The sequence below is a fragment of the Ascaphus truei genome, chromosome 1, assembly GCF_040206685.1.
Source record: "Ascaphus truei isolate aAscTru1 chromosome 1, aAscTru1.hap1, whole genome shotgun sequence".
NCBI lineage: Eukaryota > Metazoa > Chordata > Amphibia > Anura > Ascaphidae > Ascaphus > Ascaphus truei.
Window position 1 is genome coordinate 102,887,063 of NC_134483.1, and position 17,341 is coordinate 102,904,403.

At 49.1% G+C, this 17,341-nt stretch overlaps 1 long non-coding RNA gene across 3 annotated transcripts in view; it reads left to right on the forward strand.

Annotated features, from left to right (window-relative positions):
• The window catches only part of LOC142490482 (uncharacterized), an 86,250-nt gene extending 69,586 nt beyond the window's left edge, over window positions 1-16,664 (forward strand). For 2 of the 3 annotated variants that reach the window (XR_012800084.1, XR_012800081.1), the window contains 2 exons: window positions 15,836-15,909; window positions 16,275-16,664. This is a non-coding gene — a long non-coding RNA (uncharacterized LOC142490482). The remainder of the gene's footprint in view (window positions 1-15,835; window positions 15,910-16,274) is intronic. The other variant, XR_012800080.1, reaches the window with a different exon arrangement.
• Window positions 16,665-17,341: the final 677 nt, after the last annotated feature.

Genomic DNA, 17,341 nt, shown 5'->3' on the forward strand with positions numbered 1-17,341 from the left:
ATGTGAGAGGGATTTAACCCTAACACTGCCTGCACGTTACCAGGACTTACATGCTAGGGCCAGGAAACACATAGCCAGGGGCACTAGGCTACATGTCTAAGACATACTCCTTCCCAAACTAGGCTCCATTATTCCCTTTTCCATTACATTCAGTAACACCACTAACTCCAGTCTCACAAGTACATTGCATATGGGTTGCATTTGACTCCTCCCTCCCTTGAAGCATAATTTTTTCCTGTACACTCGTATCTGCTTCTGACTTCCTAACATCCCTTTGCTGCCATCCTATCAATCTCTGTATAAACGAATAAATTATTCAACTTTCCTTTATGGCTCTGCGCTCCGTTACTCCTTCATATAACTCAACTCTGAGCTCTCGTTGTACACCTAGTTGACTCTTATGCTCCAACTTCGACTGCACTTATAGTGTCGGCTACGGTGACAGCGACACGACATCGCGTCAAAACAAATGCATTGCTACTCGACGGAGCGACAGCTTGGTCGAGATCGCTGGAAGTCATCTCAATTTGATTTTTCCAGCTACCCCAATGCAATTGTACGCCTACTGTGTCTGTAAGTCTCCCAGTATACCACTTTAGATTGTAAGCTCTTTGGGGCAGGGCCTCCTTTTGCTTTATGTTCTCATGTACCTGCAGCTCTTATCCCTATTATTTGTACTTTGTTTCCCCTGTATTGCATGTTTGTAAAGCACTGCGTACAATGTTGGCGCTATACAAATAAAATGATACATTTATTGATCAAGGTCATATTGAATAGAGTGATAATACAGGGAAATCTCTAGACTCTCAAACATTATTTTCATAAGATGAATGAAACATGCAGCATTTGTTAGCTACACCTAAATATTAGAAGGCAATAATATGGGTATGGTCATCAGCAGCAAAAACACTCTCTACCTTCCAAGTAAGGTGATGTCTCTCTGCAAATCCCTTTTTAATTGAGTTGGGGGATATTCCATCACAAATGTGACCATACAGGAGAAAAGATTGCCAGTTTCATTGTACATTGATGCCATCATCAGGGTGTACTGCTGATGTCTATACATTACAGTGTGTGACTGCTGATTACTATACCTGCACTTACCTGTGAGGCTTCACTAATTACAGAAATATGTTCAATAAGGAACTCCTCTATTACCTACTGATGCAGCCACGCGTATCTGAACACTTGCCTGGGAAAATCTGGGGCAATACCCCAGTAATGCTACAACATTTCTGTGATATTTCTGCAGACAGACTAATGGCCCATCGGATTAACACAGCGGGGGTCCCTGGCAGTCCTATTTTAATGGTACATTTCTAGAATAATATGGGTACGGGATGTCATCAATGTAATAACATTTCAGATATGTTTCCCTTTGTGCTTGTACAGTGACTCAAGTTGCATAACATGACATCAACTTGCAATGCTAAAATGTTAAGACCTTAAGATGGCTATTGTATTAATCTCTTCTAAAAGTTTAGCATGCTGGAGGTTTATCCAAACAGTTTCCTTAACATTGAGATCTTTTCCAGATATTTCCTGTTTTTGTATGTTCATGTAGCCAGGTCCCCTTGTGGTATTACCTTCTCTCATGTTGGAGCACGAGCCGCGTAGCACTAAGGGTTGCGGCCGTTATCGCGTTGTGGTGGTTCTGTAGGTTCGCGGAGCAGGGCGCCGCCATTGTTAGGGGCGTTGCACATGCGCGAGGGACATGAGCACTCCAGGACTACAGGGAGCTCGCGCCTGCGCAGTAAAGGTCCAGAAAGCCCGCGAAGGACTAGCCAATAGGGATGGAGCGCTTCAGCTATTTTCCATATTGCAATAGGGATGGAGGAGCCTGTTGGCAACTGTTACGCCGATGCTCGCCACAAACCGGGACCGGACCGCGGGGCTGAGGTGGGGTTATATAATCACCGACCTTAGTCCATGCAGACTGATCCGGAGTGCGCAGTTCGTAGTCGTACATCGCAGGGTCAGGATTGGAGAAGGCAGCATCGTCGTTAATGAAGCAGGAGTTCGGCAACAGGAAATCAGGAGTGCCCCGCTTCAGCTTAGGAGCGTGAGCGCGGGGGTGGCTTCTGCGCGAGGAGCGGCCTCGGCCCATGACGCCGATCTCAGCAGGAGGAGACAGCAGGCTGGCCGAAGTTCACCGCAGGGCAGCGTCGGGAAGAACCAACGCTTCAGCGCAGAAGTCCAAGGCAGGCCACTGCAAGAGGATCGCAGCAGGCCGCAGGAAAGGAAGGGTAGCCACTGCTAGGAGGGAATGCAGCAGTTACCGGTGCTGGCATCAACGCTTCAGCACAGGCGTCCAGGATAGGCCACTGCAGGAGAATAGCAGCAGGCCGCAGGACAGGAAGGGTAGCCACTGCTAGGAGGGAATGCAGCAGTTACCAGTGCTGGCATCAACGCTTCAGCACAGGCGTCCAGGATAGGCCACTGCAGGAGAATAGCAGCAGGCCGCAGGACAGGAAGGGTAGCCACTGCTAGGAGGGAATGCAGCAGTTACCAGTGCTGGCATCAACGCTTCAGCACAGACGTCCGGGGTAGGCCACTGCAAGGAGATAGCAGCAGGCCAGTGCTGGCAACAACGCTTCAGCACAGATGTCCAGGACCAGGCCTCTGGATACTCAGGAACTTGGAAGGTAAGAACGCTAGGAGAGAGGCCTGGGGTGGTTTGTGGCAGAGACAGTAACATAGAGGTAGGAATAGTTATGCTCGGCCCTGGTTCAGAGCCAACGCCTAAAATATAAAGGGCGGAGATCCAATCACAGGAGGAGGGTGTGTGAGAATTCCTCCAATGAAGTAGCACAGGGCAGAAGCTGCAATGAGAGGCAGCACCTGTGCCATAGATTGCCAGAGGAAGCCTGCAACTGCACAGGTCTGCAAGGCAATAGTCAAAGCCAGTAGTGGATTCCTTACAGTACCCCCCCCTTCAGGTGAGACCTCCGGATGAACAAGATCCATCACAGATTTGGGGGACATGGAATTGTTCCTAAACCTCCTTAGGCGAGAGGTGGCGTTGAAAGCCCATAGTTTGTTGGGATTCCTTACAGTACCCCCCTGGGTGAGAAGCCTGGGTGAACAGGACCATTCATAGGTCTGGGAGACATTGAGTTGTTCCTGAAGTGTCTCCGGCGAGAATTAAGTCCACAATCCAGATGTACATTGGCGAGTACCATGAAAGACAGCGGTGGTACTGCAGTTCTTGGTACATGGACAATGGAATCTGAGGGCTCCGGAATGGGAACATCGGAAGGACAGTAGCCAGGTGTCCGGTGCATAGTAATAGTCCAAGAGTACGGGACACAGGACACAGATTGTCGGACAAAAATGGCAGAGGGACCTTCAGAGAAGGCAATGTCTTTGGTGAACTCAGCACGGAGGAAGTTGCGAGAGTCTTTAGCTTCCAAGGAATTCCGGGTGGTGGTTAGCAAGGGAATGGGGCGGGAGGGTTCACTACACACTATTGCAGCGGTACTTTTGATACCAAGCAGGGTTGCTATCCCAAGCAATTTGCGAGAGTCTGTAGCAATGTGTATGCAACTCATGGTACTGGCAGTTGAAGAAGGATCCGCTTCCTTTGGTTTGTGATCTTTAGAGAGAATCAAATCCGAAATTGTGGCCTTGGCGAAGGACATAATAAGCATGTCTATACCCATAGTGGACCCATAGAGAACAGGAACGGACGCTTCAGGTAAAGCGACGAGGTCCAGTAAGGGTGTCTTCGTCTTAGGGAGAGGCCAATTTCCATACAGATCGGGCACTTTGGGCACCGCACAGAGACCTGTGAGTAAGGAGTTTGTTTGAAAGGTGAGAAAACAGATTTTATCCAAAAAACAAGGCAGGCGGTTAAGCGGTGCATCAACCTTAGGAAAAAAAGTCTTGGGGTTAAAGCTGGGTGCCTCCAACACAGAGAAAGAAGACAGAGAACTAGAGCTTGGCTTCGGAGTGGAGGTCCCAGGTACCCAGGTCTCACATGATACTGTGGGAGAAGCAATGCAAATTGTTACTGTTTTAAACATAGGGTTTTTAACATCGGTAGCTCCAGGCACCTTTTTGAGAGGTAACCCTAGTTTTGGGACAGGACAGTCAATAGCAAGTACCCCAAGTATTGTGGAAGACACAGAGAAAAATAAGTCCATTTTAAAGACGGGATCTTCTGAAAAAAGGGAAAGTTCCAAATGCGATACCCCTGAGTTCGTGGTAGTAGACATACAGTCAGTAGTGGATACCCCGAATACTGTGGGCGAATCAGCGTGAAACAGTATTATTACAGGAATGGGCATCCCAGACTTAAAGTCATTTTTAATCATCCCGGAGGCTGTGGCATGATCCGTGAGAGAAACTGGGGTAAACTCTCCAACAGACACAAGGGACATCTTGCTTTTTACAGAATTGGGTCCCTGAGAATCCCTAGTGAGGGCATCAGACTCCATGGGAGACTTAGTGACAGGGGTTTTGGAACTGATTAAAGGAATTGCAGATATCACAGATTTAATAGGAGAAATACCTTGCAAAACAGAAATTTTAGTAAAGGTGATAGGCATCACAGATAGGACAGACAGAAGTAAGCTAGGCAAGGTTGCTTCTATAACAGAAGATTTGGCAGCGGCAAAGCTTAACTCAGCGGCTGCTGGAGAACTTTTAACTACAGTGAGAAGGGACTGCAGATTTACAAAGTCAGGGATAAAGGGAGTCTCAAACTTGAAAGCCTGTTCCTTCAAAAAGAAGGGCCCTAACTTTAATGGTACTGAGGGAGCAACAGCAGATACGCTGATCTCAGTAGGGGTCACTTGGAAAGGAACATAATATGTACTGTTCGCTTTAAACCCTAGGATTTGAGAAAAGGAGAACTCAGACAGTGCAAGTGGGGCAACCACGCCTGTGCTGGTCTCTGAAGTGGGTATTTGGGAAAGAGTGTCTGGGACATCAGAAACGACAACAGATTCCACGAAAAGGGGTCTATGCTCAGAAGCAGGGGTCTCAGCTCTCTGAGTGACAGACGGGGTGAGTGAAATACCTAGGAGTAGGGATTCTGCGAACAGGTTTAGAGAAACAAACGGCTCCAGAGTACTTTTTACTGGAGCCAGTATTATTGCCGAAAGTTCAGGGGGCATAACCCCGAGAATTTTAGCTGAGTCAGAGGACAAAAGGGGTTGATCCTCTGAGGCTAAGGAGGTGTCCCTGACTGACGAACTAAAGGGATCTACCAAGAAAGGTTCACAGGGCTGACCTGCAGGGGTTAACATGGGAAAAACCCCAAGGGTTAAATTACTCTGTACCTGAGAATCAGAGAAATAGAAGCTAGTCTCCGAGAGTGGGGTCATAGGGGGTTCTGCCTCTTGCCCTAGGGACCTATCATTAGACTGCGGAATACTAGGGTTAGCAGTAGGGACCTCACAGAGCAGACTAGCAGGGGTTAATACAGAAAAAACCTCGGAAACAGAGCTTAGAATTTTTGGGTTAGGAAAAGAGGGCAAACAGGATTCATTCTCTGGTGCTAGGGAAGACACACTGACCTGGGGACAGCAGGGATTTACAGTGGGGGACGCATAGGCCTGACTAGCAGGGGTTAAGACCGAAATAACCTCAGGGACAGAACTTAGGGAGGTTAACTCAGGATTAGGGAGCGTGGCAGCTTCTTCCTTAGCGGGCAGCGACAGAGAAATGGTTTGACCATTCTTAGGAGAGAGAGGTACCCCCACAGGTTTAGCAACAGGACTGGCAGCATAGAGAATCTGCCAAGCAGCAGCATAGCTGGCAAGGAGGGGATCCTGTTCTATTATGTGAATGTCTAGTGTTGAGGAAAGTACATGGAGTGTCTCTTGAGACTGAGCCAACATGAGGAGGGCGCCCTGTTGTACTAGGGGAATGTCCAGTGATGAGGCCAGGAGGTAGAGTGCCTCTTGGGCGTCGGCCAGTTCCATAGGGTACACGTTATCCCAGGTTATAGGGGAATCAGGAGAGCGAATACAAGCGGCCAGAGACTGTTTTAAGTTCTGGATGCAGTAAGCCTTAATAAAGAGATCACAACGGCATTGTCTTTGCAAAGGGGTTAAACCTGTAGGTAAACATTTCATCCATCAGGGGTATTACTTCACACAAATACTGGCCTTCATAGTGGGACTGGTACGCAGGCCGGGACATAACTTCAGTTGGTAAATTGCCATCCCCCGCCACGGCGCGGTCCGGTTTTAATGGGCCGAGCATACTGTTACGCCGATGCTCGCCACAAACCGGGACCGGACCGCGGGGCTGAGGTGGGGTTATATAATCACCGACCTTAGTCCACGCAGACTGATCCGGAGTGCGCAGTTCGTAGTCGTACATCGCAGGGTCAGGATTGGAGAAGGCAGCATCGTCGTTAATGAAGCAGGAGTTCGGCAACAGGAAATCAGGAGTGCCCCGCTTCAGCTTTGGAGGGTGGCTTCTGCGCGAGGAGCGGCCTCGGCCCATGACGCCGATCTCAGCAGGAGGAGACAGCAGGCTGGCCGAAGTTCACCGCAGGGCAGCGTTGGGAAGAACCAACGCTTCAGCGCAGAAGTCCAAGGCAGGCCACTGCAAGAGGATCGCAGCAGGCCGCAGGAAAGGAAGGGTAGCCACTGCTAGGAGGGAATGCAGCAGTTACCGGTGCTGGCATCAACGCTTCAGCACAGGCGTCCAGGATAGGCCACTGCAGGAGAATAGCAGCAGGCCGCAGGACAGGAAGGGTAGCCACTGCTAGGAGGGAATGCAGCAGTTACCAGTGCTGGCATCAACGCTTCAGCACAGGCGTCCAGGATAGGCCACTGCAGGAGAATAGCAGCAGGCCGCAGGACAGGAAGGGTAGCCACTGCTAGGAGGGAATGCAGCAGTTACCAGTGCTGGCATCAACGCTTCAGCACAGACGTCCGGGGTAGGCCACTGCAAGGAGATAGCAGCAGGCCAGTGCTGGCAACAACGCTTCAGCACAGACGTCCAGGACCAGGCCTCTGGATACTCAGGAACTTGGAAGGTAAGAACGCTAGGAGAGAGGCCTGGGGTGGTTTGTGGCAGAGACAGTAACATAGAGGTAGGAATAGTTATGCTCGGCCCTGGTTCAGAGCCAACGCCTAAAATATAAAGGGCGGAGATCCAATCACAGGAGGAGGGTGTGTGAGAATTCCTCCAATGAAGTAGCACAAGCAAAAGCTGCAATGAGAGGCAGCACCTGTGCCATAGATTGCCAGAGGAAGCCTGCAACTGCACAGGTCTGCAAGGCAATAGTCAAAGCCAGTAGTGGATTCCTTACAGCAACATAGAGATTTTCGCGCGCCGGAACTACGACAGCAGTCGGCGACTGGAGTAGCTAGGGGTAAGAGGTAGGGTGCTGGAGTCCGTGACTCCGGGCACTAGGCCAGTACTCCCCTAGGCCCCAGATAGCCCTGAGCCACCCTAGTGGAGTGTGATAAGGACAGGCCCTAGATTAGGGACCCTGCCCCTTTATCTATAGGCTAGTGAGGAATCCATCGAGAGGTTTGGGCCTAAGTTTGGTCGCTACGGGACCGCTAGACTATACATGTGGAGGCTCAGTACGGAGTGACTGTAGCCTGTGGACATCAACCCGGTTATCATCAAGGTACCGACTGCGGAAGAAGCGGCGATATTATCCACGCCGGAATTCGCCCCACTTTTGGAGGACACCCCAGCGTTTCCCCTGCGGTATAGCAGTACTCGCGGCTGGAGCCCGGGCAGGTAATGCATCCACTCACGTGCACCAACAAGGCCTATCAATTGACATAGTGACTGCGCAGTCACACACAAATACACACACGCTGGTCTATGTATTGGGAGTGCAAGACTTTGGGTGGGACTCACTGGACTTGAGGGTGGGATTATTGTGTTGGGACAGTAGCGTCCGCCGTGACGCATAAAGTGTGGACACCCGCCATGGTGTCCGTTAGAGTTAACCATAATGACACGTTGAATCAGGTTACCTTTAGCAAGGGACACTTGTTACTATCTGTTGAACTTGCATGGTCCTAGCATCATCAGTAAAAAGGTATTCGTTATTATACTACCAGTTGTATGTGGTTATTGGGTATTGTCCTGCGCGGAACCACTCCCCCTCTGGCGGGAGCCATCGCAGGTGGAGGCGCTGCATCATTGTAATGATATATGTTAGTATTATGCCCCAGGTTCCCCGTGGCGGAAGCTCAGCCCTCCTGTGAGCCAACAGGTATAGCACCTAATACGAGTAACAATATATGTTCCTGCACCCACACAGTATAATCTGCGATTGGGGGGGGAAAACCCGTTACATTTGGAGGCGCTGCTGAGATCTTAGACCTGGGGTGCCCTATTCAACAGACGTTCTAAAATGTCACCCATATTCCCGTGCCTGTTGCGCTCAGAAGTATATGAGTGGGCTGCGAGGCTTGAAGAGCCACCGGCACACACACTGGCGGTGTGCGGCATCCCTATAGACATCCCGTCTATGGCCATACGAGTGGCTCTGCGCCAACATTCTCATCTCCGGGGTAAAAACGCACTAGCCTTGGTAGACCAATGTACAGAGACCAAGGGGCACTACTCAGTATTAGTGGACATTGGGCACGATGTAAATGAAGAACAAGGACCCTCTAGTGTGTGGTTTGACGGCCCGGCCGAGTCGAGTTGTGCGGTAGTGTACCCCGCACGGCCCATCAAGTCCGAACCTGACAGCTCCCACACGAACTTAGAGGAGGTGGATATGTGTGCCTCGTCTTCTTCCCCTGAGAGTTATTGTGAGTCTACTGTAAGCGCAGCCGCCAGCCACAGTCCGCCGCTCAGTATTGCACCAGCCCCGACTAGCGGGAGAAATGAGATCCAAATGTTAGCTCAAAGTCTTGTCGAGTTGGGAGGAGCCAGGGCTGAAGCATCAATGCAACAACAATATCGTAAATTGAAAATCTTTTCAGGCACTAAACCGACACCGGCGGGCGAAGAGGCGTTCGACGCCTGGATAGATTATACTTCACAGGTGGTGGAGGAATGGACATGCCCTGAGCTAGTCAAACGACAACGCATAATGGAGTGTCTGCGGGCCCCTGCTTCCACCACTATACGGCTGGCTAAGGATCAACATGCAGATATCACTGCTCAGAAGATGTTGGAGACGCTCGAGCGTGCTTATGGGCAAATCGAGGATGAAGGCCAACTGATGCTGAGGTACCTAAATCTTCGCCAGAAGCCGGGAGAGGAGCTTTCTGCCTATCTCCATCGAATTAGGAAGGTCCTATGGGATATGCGGAAACGAGACCAGATCAAGTCCACTCAGGTGGACGAGTATTGCAGGAATCAATTCCAGAAGGGAGCCCTTCCCGACAACCCTATCGCCCTCCTGGTCAAATGCTCCCTGATGCGGAATGACCCCCCTTGCTGGGAGGATCTAGTAGATGAGATCAACAAGCATGAGGCATATGGCCGGTTGCATACTCCCGCCAAGGTTAAGGAGTCAGCCCCCATTGACCCAACTGAAGCCACTGGGGCTAAGGCCAAGAATCCCGCGACTCCAGAAGAGGCGGTCGCACCTCAGGGCTCGGGCACCAAAGCTAGACCAAATCGCAATTCCCCTCCCCCGTACCGTGGCCGTTCTGAATCAAGGGACCACCTTTGCTACACCTGCGGTAAGAAGGGCCATTTCACTCGGGCCTGCCCAGAACGGGAGGAACCCCCTGAGGACAAAACTTCCACTCGACGAAACCCAGCTCGGACAATGGTATGCCAAGCGCAAGCCGCCGAACCTGACGTGGAAACCCCTCAAGGGAACCCCCCAGCCCCGGCAGATACTAAAGCCGGGACGGACACCCCCAACCGAGGGGCTTACAGCCAAGTAGGCCCTGCAGCAATCGTACCAGTATTAGTAGAAGGGATCTACGCATCGGCCCTACTGGATACAGGGTCGCAAGTGACCATCATATACCACCCGTTCTACGAACAGCACCTCCGGCACTGTACACTGAGGACGGCCGAGCACGTGACCGTACGAGGGCTCAGCAATGAAGACTACCCTATCGCTGGGATTGTACAGGTGCAGATGGAAATACTCCAGCTGAACACCGGGAAACGACACCCCATGCAATTAGTGGCCTTGGTATGCCCAGAACCCCAAGGACAATGCAAGTACCCGATCATTCTAGGCACTAATGCTGACATAGTACAAGAAGTGTTCCGGCAGTACCTGAAAGAGACTAATGAGTTACCCCTAGCCACCGCTCTCCTAAATCCAGTTCTAAGAGACGAGTGCCAATGGATCTATGCCCTGGAGCGACATGGAGACCTGTACAATCGCCAGGCCGGACTGACGACCATATTACCGGGGGGAGTGCGGAGACTGCCTGTCTGGTGTTGCTACCCGGAACGAGATGGGAAGGATCAGTTTTTCTCTTTGGAAAGTACCCTGGAAGAGGAAGCCCAGAGAGGATATAAGATATTACCGGAGGTGAGGGAATGGACAACCAAGATTCCACGCCGCACCCATGTGTATGTACAGAATATCTCCCCTTTCCCGATGGAGTTGGATGTCGGTCAGAAGTTGGGGAGCATATATCCGGTCAGCCCCGTCATAGACACACCCGAGGTGAAGGCGACAGCAGCGGGTGAGCGGGTCGTTGAGCTGAATTTCAACTTCGGTGAGTTGCCACTGCCTACCCAGTGGAAAGAACGTCTGTCCAAGCAGTTGGCTCAACGACGACATGTGTTATCCACGAGTGAGATGGATGTGGGGTGTAGTCGCAGTGCCCAACATACCATCCGATTGAGTGATACCAACTTGTTCCGAGAACGGTCACGTCGCCTCGCCCCACGAGATATAGACGACGTGAGAAATGTTCTCCACGATATGGAAGATTCCGGGATTTTGATAGAGTCTCGGGGCCCATACGCGTCCCCCATTGTGGTGGTGCGTAAAAAGAACGGATCCGTACGACTGTGCATTGATTATCGGACATTGAACAACCGTACGATACCGGATCAGTACAACCTCCCGCGCATCGAAGAAATACTGAACGCGCTAAATGGAAGTCAATGGTTCAGTGTGCTCGACCTCCGATCCGGGTACTACCAGGTACCCATGAGCGCGGAAGATCAAGAAAAAACAGCTTTCGTCTGCCCTTTGGGATTCTATCAATTTACCCGTATGCCCCAAGGCATATGTGGGGCGCCGGCCACGTTCCAGAGGTTGATGGAAAAGACTATCAGGGACATGATTCCACGGGAATGTCTGGTATACCTAGATGACATCATCGTCTTCGGAAGGACTTTAGAAGAACACGAAGAATGATTATTTAAGGTAATCGACCGTCTGGGGAACGAAGGGTTGAAATTATCACTAGACAAGTGCCGGTTTTGCCACACATCGGTGACCTACGTGGGACGCATAGTGTCCGCCAAAGGGATCGCCACTGACCCTGCCAAGGTAGAGGCTATAGTGAACTGGCCTCGACCCGAGAACGTCACAGAGTTGCGGTCCTTTCTGGGATTTTGTGGGTATTACCGCCGCTTCGTGGAAGGATTCTCGAGCAAGGCTAAGCCCCTGAACAACCTGTTAAAAATATACCCTTCAGAGACGGGAAGAAGGCTGTATCGGCCCGCCAACCGTTCGGGGACAAATGGACATCGGAGTGTGAGCAGGCCTTCCTGACACTGAAGAAGTGCCTGACCGAAGCACCCGTGCTTGCATATGCGGATCCCGAACAGCCATACGTCCTGCACGTGGATGCCAGTCTAAATGGACTAGGTGCCGTCCTGCACCAGAAGCACCTGGAGGGCCTGCGGCCTGTCGCTTACATCAGCCGCAGCTTGACACCCAGTGAGCAGCGATACCCCGTCCACAAGTTAGAATTCCTGGCTCTCAAGTGGGCTATTACCGAGAAGCTACACGATTACCTGTACGGGGTTGCCTTCGAAGTAAGGACCGATAACAATCCCCTCACCTATGTCAATACCTCGGCCAAATTGGATGCCGCCGGACACCGCTGGTTGGCCGCCCTAAACAGTTACAGATTCTCTATGAAATATAAGCCGGGGCCCTTAAATATAGGGGCCGACGCCCTCTCCCGACGACCCGGGTTAAGTGCTGTTCCAGATGATGAGGAATGGAAGGAACTCCCGGGACCCGGCGTAAGAGCTATGTGTAGCATGGCCGCTATCGTCAATGGTCAAGTGGCCTTTTCAGAATTACGAGCAGCCGACTCCTTGGGATGCCGGTCGCAGGCTGTCCCAGCCGCTTACTGTGATCCCAAAGGGATGAATATCACGCCTGATAAAGTCCTACGGTGGAAGGACCTAGTAGATTACCAAGTGTGAGATCCTGTTATTGGTATCATACGGAGAGCCGTAATAAAAGAGAAGCCCTTCTTAAGCACGCACCCAAAAACTTGGTGGCCTTACTTATGCGGGAGTGGGACCATTTCGAAATAGACAATTGCTTACTCTACCGGGTGGTACAGTATCACAACCACCCGGATAGGAGACAACTAGTCCTCCCTAAGAATCTACAAATTCTGGTGCTGAAGTCCCTACATGATGATCATGGACACCTTGGTACTGACAAAACCTTTGGGCTGGTCGAGATCGTTTTTTTTGGCCAAAGATGCGAGAGGCCGTTGAGCATCATTGCCGCCGATGTACCAGGTGTATACAGCGAAAAACCCTGCCTACCCGAGCGGCCCCCATGGGTCATCTGCAGAGTTCGGGTCCCATGGACCTAGTGTGTATGGACTTTCTGTGTATTGAACCGGATAGCCGGGGAATATGCAACGTGCTGGTTATCACAGACCACTACACACGATATGCTCAAGCTTTCCCTACCAAAGACCAGAAAGCTATCACCGTGGCGAAGATATTATGGGAAAAATACTTTGTACATTATGGCCTTCCCAACCGCCTCCACTCTGATCAGGGGCGGGATTTCGAGAGTACTTTGATCAGGGAACTGCTCCGAATGCTGAACATTGCCAAATCCCAAACGACCCCATATCACCCCGAAGGCGATGCTCTACCCGAGCGGTTTAATCGGACATTGCTAGACATGCTCGGAACACTACGGAGTGCCCAGAAATCGAAGTGGAGTCGACATGTAGAAACCTTGGTGCATGCGCATAATTGCACCCGACACGAGTCAACGGGATTCTCCCCATACTTCCTGATTTTTGGGAGGGAAGCCCGATTGCCAGTGGATGTGCGTCTTAGGGTCTCCACGGATGGGATACATAATGCTACCCATTTTAAGTATGTGCAACGACTCAAAGACAGCTTGCAACAGGCATATCAGCAGGCAGAGAAATCCAACCGCTAAGCTAAATGCTGATAATAAGAGGCGATACGACCATAAGGTCAGATATCAGGAACTTCGGCCAGGAGACGCTGTGTTGCTTCGGAACTTAGGCGTCCCAGGAAAACATAAACTGGCCGACCGTTGGAGAGACGGAGTGTATGAGATAGAATCCCAAATGCCTGGCCTCCCGGTATATCGTATCAAAGACACTGACGGCCGGGTAAAGGTGTGGCATCGCAACCATCTTCTTCTCATTCCACAAGTGGAAGACGAAGAGACTGAGATACTGGCCACACCGCTCAACGGTGAGCTCGATTTATCAGAGCAGGGTCAAGAGACTGTCCATAATGAGACCCACTCTGACATTACGGAAGATCCTTTGGAGGGACCCTCTTAAAGGGACTACTCCACAGAAGAGGCATCTCCCGGAGGAGCTACGGGTAAAGAGCCCTGTAGGCCAAAGCCTACGCAGATAGCACCAACAGGCCAGCCTTTGGATCCACAGAGCCCAAGCTTTGTGCCTAACAGAGACTGTTCAGAGACATTTCTCCCCTCAAGGGAAGAGGCTGAGCCTCAGGACTGTACGTATTACTCCCCCGAGGGAGTTGCCGAAGAACAGCTCCGCCGGAGCCAAAGAAACAGGTACCCTCCAACTCGGGTAGCCTATGATCATATGGGGGCACCCCATTATGAGACTCAGCAGTGTTCTCGGAGCAAGATCCAATCTGTGATTGTGATGCTCACGGAGTTGTGTAACATTGTATAGAGTCATGCATGTGTTAAGTTATGTCTCAAATGCATTTTTCATTATATAACTGCTGTATATAGTTATGGTTATTGTGTCCCAAGCGAGGACGTTGGGGATTTTACCGGGGGGAGGATGTAGCCAGGTCACCCTTGTGGTATTACCTTCTCTCCTGTTGGCGCACGAGCCGCATAGCACTAAGGGTTGCGGCCGTTATCGCGTTGTGGTGGTTCCGTAGGTTCGCGGAGCAGGGCGCCGAGGGACAGGAGCACTCCAGGACTACAGGGAGCTCGCGCCTGCGCAGTAAAGGTTCAGAAAGCCCGTGAAGGAGTAGCCAATAGGGATGGAGGAGCCTGTTGGCAACATAGAGATTTTCGCGCGCAGGAACTACGACAGCAGTCGGCGACTGGAGTAGCTAGGGGTAAGAGGTAGGGTGCTGGAGTCCGTGACTCCGGGCACTAGGTCAGTACTCCCCTAGGCCCCAGATAGCCCTGAGCCACCCTAGCGGAGTGTGATAAGGACAGGCCCTAGGTTAGGGACCCTGCCCCTTTATCTATAGGCTAGTGAGGAATCCAGCGGACGCTGCGCTTTCCGTCAAGAGGTTTGGGCCTAAGTTTGGTCTCTACGGGACCGCTTGATTATACATGTGGAGGCTCAGTACTGAGTGACTGTAGCCTGTGGACATCAACCCGGTTATCATCAAGGTACCGACTGCGGAAGAAGCGGCGATATTATCCACGCCGGAATTCGCCCCACCTTTGGAGGACACCCCAGCGTTTCCCCTGCGGTATAGCAGTACCCGCGGCTGGAGCCCGGGCAGGTAATGCATCCACTCACGTGCACCAACAAGGCCTATCAATTGACATAGTGACTGCGCAGTCACACACAAATACACACACGCTGGTCTATGTATTGGGAGTGCAAGACTTTGGGTGGGACTCACTGGACTTGAGGGTGGGATTATTGTGTTGGGACAGTAGCGTTCGCTGTGACACATAAAGTGTGGACACCAGCCATGGTGTCCGTTAGAGTTAACCATAATGACACGTTGAATCAGGTTACCTTTAGCAAGGGACACTTGTTACTATCTGTTAACCTTGCATGGTCCTAGCATCATCAGTAAAAAGGTATTCGTTATTATACTACCAGTTGTATGTGGTTATTGGGTATTGTCCTGCGAGGAACTACTCCCCCTCTGGCGGGAGCCATCGCAGGTGGAGGCGCTGCATCATTGTAATGATATATGTTAGTATTATACCCCAGGTTCCCCGTGGTGGAAGCTCAGCCCTCCTGTGAGCCAACAGGTATAGCACCTAATACGAGTAAAAATATATGTTCCTGCACCCACACAGTATAATCTGCGATTGGGGGGGGGGAAACCCGTTACATTCATGTAAATCATTTGAAATTAAAAATAAGTATAAATTCTTGTAAAACATTTTCCTTGCCTCTGTGACCTCTTCCACATACTTTCCGGCAGTTTCTCTACTAATGATTTTTGCTTTCATCTCCTTCTCCATTGTCTGTGATTTCTCCCATCTCTGTTGGTTCTGATATGTCCCTTGGCATTTTTCTATTATCTTCTTCCTATCTCTATATATTCAGGTTTAAATTTGTTTGATAATTGTCTTCAATTTGGTTTGTTGCATTTGATACCTTCTGGAACACGGAAAAGGAATCTTGGTTGTGAGACAATGGAGGAGTATTTCTTAACCCTTGGGCTCTAGAATATAAGGTTTTGATGTTATGTTTAATCTTTTACAGTTCCAGTGACTTAATTTATTAATCTAATTAAGCTCTGCTGCTCTTAGAGCTTAACCATCACCATAAGGCAAAACCACCAAACCCCAAAGTGTACGATGCACCAGTATGTCAAAACAACCATGTAAGTGCCACTACCATGGACACACCAGCACTCCTAATAGTGATAACATCAAGGACATTTGTTTTTATTATTATGTATTTCATTCTTCCTAATGTTTTATGATGAGTACTGGAAAAAAAGTATTTATTTCTAAAATATCAATGGAAACAAATCGCCCATAATCATAGAAAACATGACAAATATATTGTATTTTGCTATTATTTTATATTGGTATTTAATTAGAAATCTTTTCCAGACACTAGCACATGGAAAATGTTATTGCACACAACACTCTTGTTATGGTCCTGTGTCCTTTATACTTTGTACTTTCAATGTTTGATGTCCCATTAACACAAATCAGTAAAACAATGTTTTTTGCATTGTAGGTGAATTGTTATCTGGTTCTCCTCTTCTTATCTCGAATGTTGATGCTGGTTGTAAGACATCATATCTTCACACACCTTGAACATCTTGAAGACAAGAAAAAAAATGTGTAAAGGACAACATCCAAATAAGATCAACAGGCTCAAGGATTTCATACAGGGAACTACAAATACTGATCAGAAGTAATAAAAGTTAAAATGAAGGATCCAGTCTGATTGAACCCAACTGGACAATTCCAAAGTTACAATACATAACAGGCCTCTTTAGCATTCAGTACGTTAATAAAAGTCTTACAATGTAGATTGTGTTCACATTTCATCTTACAATATAACTATATAATGTTCAATCTGCCAATCCCAACATTTCTGCACAGGTGAATAATTAGATTATTTTTTTTTAAAATGCCACATTTAACATCATAATGTCTCTCTCTTTTGCTATACTTGCTTATGCTCCTATTTCTTTAGATAAAAACAATGATGGACACTCTAAAAACCCATTTTATTTGGTGGTCACTAATATTTATTTGTAATATGTTACTTTGTGTCAGTGCATGTAGAAATAACCAGTGGTACATGGCTCAGAATATCGACCTGACATTTAAAAACATAGCCTGCCTCAGTATTCCAAATAGAACGGTGCAGTGGAGTCAGTCAATTGGAGAATTGCTCAGACAAGAAATGAAGTGTGAGTTCACCTAAACAAACTGAATGCAGAAATCAGAGGTCCCTTTATTTAATCAATAAAGTAACCCCCAGTAAAGAGCCTTTAATTATCTTCTTTTATCACAATTCTATAGAGTTGATGACATAATTACTGCAAATATTATACACATTGTATACATATTATGCTATATGCATAAATTGTCAAGTCTATCCTATGTGTGTATGCACTAGCTACATTGTTCTACTAATTTGTACTCTTACTTCACTTTCTAAATGCCATTTTCTTTTGATAAAATGCTTCTCTTTATCCTGTAACTCTATGTTGCAAACAAGTTCAAACGACATGGGATTTTAAAATAAATTCTGATATTCTGTGGATACATTACCAATGTATCTTTTGACAA